We start from the raw sequence: 12,312 nt of genomic DNA, 5'->3' as shown, positions 1-12,312 counted from the left end.
CATGTTGCTAACCAGTGCAGATCAAGAGGAAATCAAGGAAAATTTAGGCCTAGACAAGGAAATGTGGTGTCCTATAATTTCAACAAATCCGGTCACATTGTAAAATTTTGCAAAAGCAGGAATGTGAATAGAAATGGTCTGGTAGAAAAGAATAAGAATGTTCAGTCAGATGAAAAGGGGAAAGTGAAAATGGAGGAGATCAGAGATCAAATGAAAAAGAAATGGGTGGAGAAGAGTGATTTAGATACTGGAAATGGGTCCACACCTAATTTCAGTGCTGCAAATTCCTCCGAGAATTAGATTGAGGCCTCTAACCTAAGGGGAGTCTTCATGCAGATCTTTTCTCCCCTATCATATGTTGGTGTCTGAAGATTGATAGATTGTCAGTAGTTGTATTATAGTGGCGTAGATGTTTTTGAAGGATTTCCAGAAGAATACGAGCAAAATTGAAGATCTGTAGAAGTTTTCTTGTAGAACTGTCTGTGTATGTAGAGTATCTGGAAGTATTAGGGTAAAGTGCATTTACTACACCTAAAAGTTAGGTATGTAGAAGATAAAAATAAATTTAATCACTTCATTTCTCACTTTGCATTCGAACAGAAGAAGAGAAGAGAGCTTTGCAAGCAAAATTTTCAGAGATCAAAGCGTTAAGAAGATTTGCCCCACAAATTTCCTAATCCGATGGTCAAGGTATTTTTCACTGAAACTTTTTAATTTTGAAGTTTGAATTTCAGAAATGGCTGCCTCTGAAACTGCAACCCCTCTAGTTGTAGACATCATTGAGAGAGCTCAACCAGATTTTAAGAAGCACCCATTTATCTCCATGGAAAATGATCCGAAGAGCATTTTCATTAGTTCCACACGACGTTTTGCACATTACGGATATTAGGGTTTATATGCACTACAACATCGAGGAATTGGGAAGCTCCCATCTATTGAATATTTACAAGTAGTTGATCAATGGAAATTTTAGGCTGAAAATAGAATTTCAAGTGCTGGAGGATAAGGGTTTCGTGCAGTTTGCCAATTATTTTATGTTCGATGAACCAAAATGGGTCCAGTATGTTCTTAGTAGAGTGCACAATGAATTTATGTGGTTAAACAGATCTTTCAAAATCACTAAGAATGCTATTAGGATTGTTACTAGTTTGTGTTCATCTGAAGAGCTGTCATCGTTGAAGTCGATAAAGAACCAAATTGTCACAAATGCAACCAGCTCGAGGTGTGAAAAAAGAGCCATGAAAATTAATGATATCCTAGAGTATGATGTCATTTTTTCCTCAATGGTGATTGGATACAAGATTTACTATTCTAACAGAGAGAACTTTGTATCTGGAACCACCATATATGCTACCTATGAGATGTTCTGGGAGGATAAGAAGTATGATCTATGTGAGTTGCTTTAGAGTGAGCTGATGAAGAACCTGATGAATATCAAGGAGGACAAGAAGCATCCATTGAAGTATGACACCTTGATCTTCTGTTTGTTTTTCTATTTCATGAGTGAAGTTTCAGGTGAAGGCCAAGTCCAATGGGCTTATGAGAGACCTGTGGGAGTACAAATTAGAGAATTATTATACAAGTTTGGTGAAACTAAGGCCCGAAGAGTTGTCTTATGGGGTTACTTTAAGAATTTTTAGAGTGAAATGCATGATAGGGATAGGATTCCCAAGTCAGTGGTGAAGAAGTATCAGGACACTTTTTGGTTTATGGTGGATACTGACCAATGCCTGATGGAGGCTATTGAGCCAAGAACTATTTGGATCATGCCCATGGGGTATTAGGTTGAAGAGAACATTCTTGAGCTATATGCACAACATTTGTTAAGCCAACCAACAGATCCTTCTGAGGAAAGATTTGGTACCTATGTAGAGAAGAGCTTGAAGCTATATCAATAGTTCAAAAAGCCAAAGATCTAGAGAAAAGTGAGGAAGAAAGTAGAGGCATATGCAGAAAGCATTGGAATCTCTAAAGAGGCAGTCCAGGAAGAAAGAAAGAGGAACAATCTATCTGCTAAGTGATGTGTCACCTTTTTGGTCATTCTATATGAACTCTATGTTAAGTTAGATTTGTCATTTTATGACTCGGATATTATGGTTGTGATAGATATAAGGATATTTATGTTTTATCTATGAACTTTGTTGTTTATTGAACAACCTTATAAATGATATATTAAATCCATATTAATGATAAAAGAATGCTTGATTGAATGGTGATTAAAGGTGATATTATGCAAAGGTATGTTGTGTGTGTTAACCTTTATGTATGCAGTTGGAGGAGAGACTAAGTCAACAAAGGACATTTGTTGTTGTTTTGAAGATTTGTAGTCATAATCAAATAGAACTGTTGAACTGATCAAGCCAGTAGCTGATGTCTGTAACAAAACACCTAGTTGTGGTTGATGCAGTTATATGTTTCTGAACATGTGCTAGATTATCGAGGAAATGTAGAGGGAACCTTGGCCTATATTTGTGCATGAGACTGGGTCCTAAAATGATTCATCTTTCTATGCTTTTATTTCTAATAAAAGTCATCCTCCTAGTTTATTAGGAGTGGATCAACTATGTAGTAAATTAGTTGTAGAATCTCTTATAAATCCATTGGTTAAGGATGGATTATGGAATGTAATTTTATCTTTCTTAAGTATTAAGTGTACTTTGTTTCATAGTCCAGGAGTAATAAAGAAATTTCAGTCCTACCATTTTGTTGTAGAGAGTATCAATGTGTTTATGATGTTGTTGTAACTTTTAGATCTGGTTAATATTTTGGAAGCTCATCCAAGGGGGGCCACTTGGGGAGAATCTGTGTCCATTTACTTTCATGCTCTACTGAGTGAGTCCATTAGCAAGCTTATGTTTGTTGGTTAAAATATTTCAGTTGATTATCCTATAGCCACAAAAACTCCATTTTGTGTTTGTTCATGTAGCCAAAGGAAAGTAGAGTTTAAGATCACCAACTAGTGAGTTTATTTCCTGCACGAAGTTATATGTTTCATATGTGATAGGTTAGATTGATATCAATAGAAATAGCACTAGAATTCAATGAATTCTATTGATTCCTTATTCAGTTGCTTCAAGATAAAGTTAGTGTTCCTTATGAGTTTCTTAGTGCACATATAGTGCAAACATGTTTTAAGTATACGTTCCTAGCTTGACAAGTGAATAAGCTTATGTTAATGAATTAGTAACCAAGCAATGCAGAGAATTGAACCATTAGGTCAAGGAAATGTGTTTTAATTACTAGGACATTATTAGGAACCAAAACTGAAGAGCCTATCAAGGAAAAGAAAGTTAAACTAGAAGTCTATGCTCCTATGACAAAGCAAACTAGGAGCTTTGTACCCTCCTTCGGATCTACTAAACCAATAAAATCTCTAGCCAAATCATCTGGTGGTGAAGAAAAGAAAAATAAAGTAAGATTTGTGATTGTGAAGGATGATTAGGAGACAGAGTCGAATGAAGCTATGAAGGAAGTAAAGCAAAAGGGTAATAAAGCTGCTAAAGTTGCTAAGGAGAAGCCATCCGATAGAGACAAGCCAAGCAAGAAACCAAAAACCTCTGAAATAGACAAGGTAATTAATCAAGTAAGATTCACAGTTAATCCTCCTATGTCATTAGATGAAATTGTGGATGAGGTTGTAAAGAATAGAAATTTGAAGCAAATGTCTGAATGGTATGACAATTTTGATGATAATGGAAAAAGGGGTCTAGAGGAAGCAACTATAGAATATTTGAATAAATTCAGTAAGGCTCTAATAGAAATAATGTCATAAATCCCCAAAATTTTGTATGACATTTTAGAAATGTAAAGACAAACTCTAAATAAGGAGGATGAAAGATTAAGAGAATATGTGCTAGTTAATATATGCTTTGTGATATCAAAGGAAGAAATTAACCAAATTATTAAGGAAGATAAGAATGAGTTCAGAAGAAAAACCAGAGTCAATAAGATAATGATTAGCAAAACTGATGAAGTCATAAAAGATACCAAGACAATCTTGAGGAAAGTATTGCTTCAAAATTAGTATGAGGTTATCCCTGAAAAAATTGGGATGATGCTCCTAAATCTGGTTTGGAAACTCAGAGCATGTCATCCCAAGGTGATTAGACAAAGGTCGATACTCCTACTCTGGAAGTGCAGATAGTTGATAAGGTAGAGGTGGATGTTCTGGAAGATGTTCGATATGAGGATGCAATGGACAAGGGTGAAGGAGAAGTAGGTAATGGTAATGAGGATGAGGATACACATAATCCTTTAGAATAGGCCATGGATACAATGCCCTCAGTTGATAATCAAGCTCTGGTTGTTGATGATGTAGGCATTAAAGAAGTCAAGACAAAAATGGATGCAGGTGATAAAAGGGATGCAACAAGAGACATTGCATATGATGTAAAATACTTTCTTGAGAAGAACAAGCAAATTTTTGATGACCCGACACTATCACAAGGTCCAATTAATTAAGATTATCTCTCTCCGATCCAGAAGCTAAAGTTAGCATCACTTGCCCAAGCTAAGGTGCCTGAGGAGATCTTAAAATCACACATTAAGGACAATGATCTTGTGAATATTGCATCTGGTATCTTGGAGAAAATAATGCCTACATTTAAAAAGGATACAACTAATTCTCCATCCGGACAACTACAGAGTTTGATCAATTCGATGAGCATTCATTTTGAGTCATTGGAGAAGTCTACTGAGGTAAAGGTCCGCAGTGAGTTTAATGCAAAAAGGATCCAAACATTGAAAAGAATGATTGTAGATGATAGAGTCACATTGGATACTGATATTAAGAGCATTCAGGATGCATTGTTTGAAGGGGGTAACATTTATAGATCATGTTTATCATTGTCTAAGTTCACTGATAATATTGAAAAGCAATCCAAGGAGCATGAAAAATAGTTAGCTGGTATATCTCAGTCATTTGATCCCCTGTCAGTTTCTGTGAGTAATCATGAAGGTCAGGTAATATCATTGCTTGACAAAATTAAGAATTTGAACCATGATAGGGAAAGGATTTTTGGCAGAGTTGGTGAACTTAAGAGTCACATCACTCCCAAGTTAGATACATTGCTCAGTGCTTTGAAGGATGCTCGAGATGCTCAGGCTGCCAGTGAACCTTCTGATCTCAAATCAGTAGAAATGCAACCTTACTTATTTAGTGGTCTTATATCTATTTTAGAGTGCCTTAAGAAGGGATAGGACAACCATTTGGACTCATTGAAGAACACTTTTGCAAATATTTTCAAGTTTTTGTAAGATAGTAATGTTTGTGTACATATGCGGACTGTATATAGAATTTGAGCTTGAATTTTGGTATTCGGATCCCTACTTTTTCCATTGATGTCAAAGGGAGAGTGTAGTATTGAAAAATGTTGCATTCATCTTAGGGGGAGTTCTGGAAATTTGGAATTATGTGATTTTGAGTTTTTCATTGTTATGTTTATATTTGGTCCAACACTAAGTCATTTTTCACACTGTGTTGCCATCAATGCCAAAAGGGGAGATTGTTGGCAAGAGACACTACACATGTAGTCATATATTATAATTGATGGTAACTCATGTCAGTAATTCCATCTACAGTTCATGATTTGCTTCTATCAGAAGTCATAATGAAAATTTGGGTAGACCCGGTGAAGTTACAACAATGCATCTGGCAGAATGTAGTGTTTTGGTTAGCATTTAATTTTGGTTGAAGATCTTGTGTTGCAAAGCTAGAGGAAGATATTATATATCTAGAGTACCTTATTTTAGAATCTTAACCTTCATTGTTGATTCTTAAGTGAGTTAGAAGATCTGGTGTACAGGTTTTTTAGGTTAACAGTGTGGCATGGATGTCTTGGTTAGTTGATCATTGTGCGGAATTGGCAAAGTAATTTTGGTAATTGTTTTTGGGTTTGAGGATGTTAAGCCGACATCTGGGAAGTGTGTGGACAATTCTTTTGGGTCCTGGTGCAGGATCACCTAAGGGTTGAAATGCCCTTAACCAATTTTGGCTTGTGAGACCTTCCAATAGTCATGTAAATACATAAGGATTGGCTCTAGTCCATTGGTATGGTGGTTTAATTGTACGTTTTTGAAATTTTCCTTATCGGCGAGACCTACCCCGATCGGAAAGTCTTACCTCGATGAGTTCGCCAAAGTATGGAGTAATTGTATCGGGTATCGGCAAGGGTAGTTCACACTTACTCCGATGAGCCCTGATTAAGGAACCAATCAAAGAAGAACCAACTCAAAGAAGAGATTTGTTTAGAATCAAATGCAAGGTCATTGGCAAGATTTGTAGAGTGGTGATAGACTCAGGATCTACTGACAAAATTATGTTAGATAAAGCAGTAAGTAAACTGAAGTTCAAGAGACTTCCACATAGTAATCCATATAGGGTCACTTGGCTCAACAAGGATCAGCATGTGGTAGTAAATGAATAGACATGGGTTGAGTTTAACATAGGTAGTTATAAGGATAAAGTCTTGTGTGACATCTTGCCTATGGATGCTTGCCATCTACTTCTTGGTAGACCATGGCAGTTTGATAGAAAGGCCATTCACAATGGAGAGAAGAACTCTTATTGTTTTCAAAAGGATGGAGTTACATACCATATTCAGTCCCTGAGTGATGAAGGAGAAAGAAGAAAAACTAATGGCCCAAATGTGTTACTGGTAGGTGAAAAAGAGTTCATTAACACTCTCAAGGAAGGAGAAGGAGTGGAGTTTGCTCTTATAGTGAAACCAAAGGAAGAAAAGAAATAAAAGAAGGTTCAAATACCTCATGAAGTGCAGCAGATACTAGACAACTTCAAAGTGATCACAAGTGATGGAGCACCAGCAACCCTACCTCCGATTAGAGCCATAAGTCATCAGATTGATTTTATTCCAGGAGCATCATTACCCAACAAAGCAGACTATAAGATAACTCTAGACAGAACAAGGAAGTGGCTAGACAAGTCCAAGAATTGATGGACCAAGGGTTGATAAAGAAGAGCATAAGTCCTCATGTCGTACCTACAATGTTAGCATCCAAGAAAGGAGGAACATGAAGGCTATACACAGATTCAAGAGCCATAAATAGAATCACTATCAAGTACATATTTCCTATCCCAAGAATTAAAGACTTGATGGATTGCTTGGGAGTTGCAAAATACTTTACTAAGATTGATCTCAAGAGTGGTTAACATCAGATCAGGATAAAAGAAGGTGATGAATGGAAAACAGCCTTCAAGACTAATGAAGGACTTTATGAGTGGTTTGTTATGCCATTCGGTCTTAGTAATGCTCCTAGTACATTGATGAGACTCATGAATGAAGTGCTGAAAGATTTTATCGGTAAATTTGTTGTTGTATACTTAGATGACATCTTGATTTTTAGTAGAATTAAAGAGGATCATCTAGAGCATCTTAGTATTGTATTGCAAAAATTGTATGATGAGCAGAAGTGTGAGTTTATGAAGAAGGAACTTGTCTATCTTGGATTTGTAGTTTCAGGAGGAGATTTGAAGATGGACACATCAAATGAGGAAGCCATCACAAATTTTCCAACACCAAAGACAGCAAGTGAAGTAAGAAGTTTTCATTGTTTAGCACAGTTGTAGAGGAATTTTATCAGAGGGTTCAGTGAGATTTGTGCACCCATGCTGGATACCACCAAAGGAGGAGTTAAAACTAAGTTTCAGTGGACCAATGCAGCTAACAAAGGGTTTGAACTTTTGAAACAAAAGGTAGCTACACAACCAATACTCATTCTTCCTAGTTTTGATAAGTTGCTCACAATTGAATGTGATGCAAGTACTATAGCAGTTGGTGTTGTTTTGAGTCAAGAGAATAGACCTGTAGCTTTTTTTAGTGAGAAGCTCAATGATGCCAAGAAGAAATATTCATCCTATGATCTCAAGTTGTATGCTCTTGTTCAAGCTCTTAGGAAGTGGAGGCACTACTTGTTACCTAATGATTTTGTTGTTTACACAGATAATCAAGCTTTAAATTTTCTGAATTCACAAGATAAGTTGAGTCATAGGAATGTTAAATGGGTGAAGTATTTGCAGTCATATACTTTTTCTATTAAGCATAAGAAAGGACAATGTGATAAAGTAGCAAATGCTTTGAGTAGAAGACTACTAATAGTGCAAGAAGTGCAGATTCAAAGTATTGGAGTTAATTACTTCAAGGATTTGTACCCCAATGATAAAGATTTTGCAGCCATTTACAAGGTTTATCAAGAATTTCACAATCACTTTCATAGTGAATATGTTGATTTTACTTTGCAGAATGGTTTGTTGTTTAAAGGTGGGCAGTTGTGTGTTCCCAAAGGATCGATGAGGAAAATATGATCCAAGAAAAGCACAATGGATGTTTGAGTGGTCATTTTGGCCTTAATAAGACAATGGAACTTGTTCAAAGGTTCTACTATTGGCCTAGAATGCAGAGGGATATCAGAAGGTTTGTTGAGCAGTGTATGGTTTGTCAGAAAGCTAAAGGTACAGCTACTAATGTTGGTCTTTATCAGCCATTACCTATTCCTACAAGGCCATGGGAATGTGTAAGTATGGATTTTGTGGTTGGATTACCCAAAACTAAGCTTGGTTGTGATAGCATTTTTGTTGTTGTTGACAGATTCAGTAAAATGGTGCATTTTGTTCCTTGTAAAACTACTCATGATGCTAGTCACATTGCACACTTGTTTTTCAAAGAGGTTATTAAAATCCATGGTTTGTCGGTTAGTATTGTTTTAGATAGAGATTTCAAATTCCTTGGACATTTTTGGAAAACTCTTTGGAAAAGACTGGGAACTAATTTGTCTTTTGGTTCAGCCTATCACCCCCAAATAGATGGTCAAATAGAGGTGGTCAGTAGGACACTTGGAAACCTTTTAAGGTGTTTGACAAAAGAGTATGAATAGTTGGGATCAGGTTCTTCACCAGGTAGAGTTTGTGTACAATGACAGTGTCAACAGGTCTACTGGGAAGAGTCCTTTTGAGATAGTGTATGGTATGCACCCACTAGGTGTTATGGAATTAAGAGATCTTGGTAATCTATCACATAGAAGTGGTCAAGCTGATGATGTTGCTCAATCTATGAAGGAGGTTCATGACCAAGTCAAACGAGCTCTTCAAGATTCTTCACAAAAAGTTAACACCAAAGTTGATGCCACACGGAGAGATGTGTAATTTACAGTTGGAGATTTGGTGATGGTACATTTGAACAAGGCTCGACTTCAAAAAGGGGTTCCCAACAAGCTACAAATGAGGAGAATAGGCCCATGTAAATTTTTAGCCAAGTATGGCTCTAATGCCTATAAGATTGATTTTCCATCTGATATTGCTTTGTCTCCCATTTTCAATCTCGCAGATTTGGTATTTTACAAGGGACAACTTCCCAAGGAGGATGCACGAGTTTCCGATGTCCAACAGTCATTTGCTAACCTATCCTTACTTTCTTCTTCCATGCCTCAGGCTAAGAAAGTGTTGGATTCTCGTGTTCTCAAGAAGACTAGACAATAGGTCTATATGGAACATTTGGTCAAATGGATGCGTAAACCTGATTCTGAAGCAACTTGGGTCCCTGAATCAAACTTTGTTAAGTCAGGAATTGATCTTTCCTTGCTGCTGAGCATAGTCACTTGACTTCTTTGTTTTGGGGGGAGTATGGTGCAGGAGCACCTAAGGGTTAAAATTCCCTTAACCAATTTTGGCGTGTGAGACCTTCCAGTGGTCATGTAAATACATAAGGACTAGCTCTAGTCCATTGGTATGGTGGTTTAATTGTAGGTTTTTGAAATTTTCCTTATCGACAAGACCTACCCCGATTGGCAAGTCTTACCCCGATGAGTTCGCCAGAGTATGGAGTAATTGTATCGAGTATCGGCAAGAGTGGTTCACACTTACTCCAATGACCCGATAAGTCATTGGTGTTCGGAGAAGTTATTATCGGGTATCGAGAGGAACCATTTCAAGTTATCCTGATGTCTCGATGAGAAAGCATAGGTGTGGAGTGGAGCCATCGGGTATCGAAAGGAGTAGTTTCAAGTTACCCTAATGACCCGATGAGAAAGAATATGCATGGACTGGAGCCATCGGGTATCGGAAAGAGCCATTTCAAGTCACCCTGACAACTCGATGAGAAAGCATAGGAGTGGAATGGAGGTATCGGGTATTGGGAGAAGCTCTTTCATGTTACCCCAATGACTCGATGAGTAAGCATTGGAATTGGAGAGAGTTTGAAGGTGGTGTTATCGGAGATCAGTAAGATGGGTTTCACGCTACACCGATGACCCGATGAGACCACCTCTCTTGCCAAGTTGTCATCGGCCATCGGAAGTCAGGTTTTGAATTCTTCCTGATGACCCGATAGGAAGTGCGGAGCACAGAAAGTTGTCATCGGCCATCAGAATATAGGTTTTAAAGTCTCCCTGATGACCCGATGGAAAATGCAAAGTGGTTTGTGTTGTCATCCATCATCGGTACCCCCATTTTGATGTTACACTGAAGACTTGATAGGAAGTGCGAAGAGTTGGAGGTTGTCATCAAACATCGGTAACCTTGTTTGGATGTTACCCCGATGTTTCGATGGAACTTGTGAAGCAGTTACAAATGGAAAACCGTTGGTAATGAGATTTATCTCGTCCAATAGAAGGAGTTCACAATTGAGGATGGAATATATAAAAAGACCCAACGGGCATCTGTAAGAGGTTGATGGCCTCGGAGAACAAATATATTTTATTTTTATTTTTTCTGAAATGCAATAGAGAAGTCCGTTTTCTGGTTTTCAATTAGTGTTTAATTTATGTTCATTTCACGTATGTTGTTAATGTAATTGTTTCTTTTCTCTATTTTGAGAGTTACTATTTTGAACCCATGAATAAATTTGGGATCTGTAAATAAAGCTTTCCCTTTCAGTTTTTGTTCCCTGTTTTCAATAATCATATGGCTCTGACTTGAAACTCCACAAGATCATTGGAGATTGTCAAGCAGAGCCAGATATGTACAGTAGGTTTTCATTTGAAAGAGACTAGGAAATGGAAATCACCATTTCTGCATACTAAGTTTAGGTGAGCTTGGTGATAGTCTAGCTAGGTATTAGTAATTTGAAAGAGATAACTTGCAGGGGAAGGAAACTGCTGAGAACTAGAAGAAGTTCCAAAAGGCTACAAGCTTGAAAGACATTGTGTAACCAAAGGGGGGAAAGTTTGCTAAACCAAACAAGATGGGTGGTTTTTCAAAGAGAGAAAGAATGTGTGTGTCCTTCACCACTGCAAGGATTTTGTGAACACGCTTACTTTGTGAGCTTGAGGAAGGTGAGATAAGCAAACAAATGGTAGGGAAGCCCTTAGAAGTCTAAATTGGAAACCAGAAAGGAATAGAAGGAAACCATCAAAGAAACCTAATTGATGGAAAACTAGGTACCCTCCCTATCAGGTCCGCATATGCATTTGAGTTCGGATTGAGTCGGCTATGTATGTATGTTTCATTTTTGGATAGTGTTCTTGAAATCGATATGTAAAAGACCTAATTCCATGTTGTGAATATAAAATACCGATGGATATGATCACTTTTGATATTGGTGTTTGTATGAAAAGTGTTTGTGGTCAATTGTGCACAGTTTCACGTGCGCAAGTGAAGAATTTGTACTTCAGAATAAAGAAGATCAGTGGAAAGGAGCAGTGTAGTAGAGAAGAAAGAGATTAAGTGTTTTGTGCTTAACCAGAATTGTACTTTGGCATTTGTAGATGATATGTTTAAGTTCATACATTCCAATTATCTTTGTAAAAGATTTTGTAAAATAGTGAGCCTTCTGGGGTTGTTGCCCTTCTTTCTTTGAGCAGTGAGCTCTACGCAATGTGTCTGAATGCATATGCATTCCCAATGTAATATTATTATACTTCTAATAGAGTATAATTATATTGTGGGTCTAAATCCCACTTTATTTTTTCCCTTAACCGATTTTTCCACGTATAAAATCTAGTGTTATGGTGTTGTTGTTGATTATTTTGTGTTTCTGCATCTTTCTTTCATTCATTTGCATTAAGTGGTTAAAATTTCATGTTAATAAAGTTAAAAATTGCATAACACTGATTCACCCCACCCCTCCCCCTCTCAGTGTTCCTTGATTCCAACAAAATTGTTACTACATACCTTAGAATTACCTATGAATTAGGTGCCTACCTGTAGCGTCCTAAAATTGCGACACTTGCAATTTCGACTGCATTTCGGTCTTCACGATGGCGACGCAACACGCAACCTGAATGGAGACCCCGAAACTTGCTCACGACACCAAAAACTGCATTTTTCAAGCACCCTGGCCTGAACCTCCTTGCACCCTGCTG

This window comes from Cryptomeria japonica, chromosome 11 (genome assembly GCF_030272615.1).
Source record: "Cryptomeria japonica chromosome 11, Sugi_1.0, whole genome shotgun sequence".
In the NCBI taxonomy this organism is placed as follows: Eukaryota; Viridiplantae; Streptophyta; class Pinopsida; order Cupressales; family Cupressaceae; genus Cryptomeria; species Cryptomeria japonica.
The sequence above is the reverse complement of the archived record's forward strand: the minus strand, read 5'-3'. Positions refer to the sequence as shown.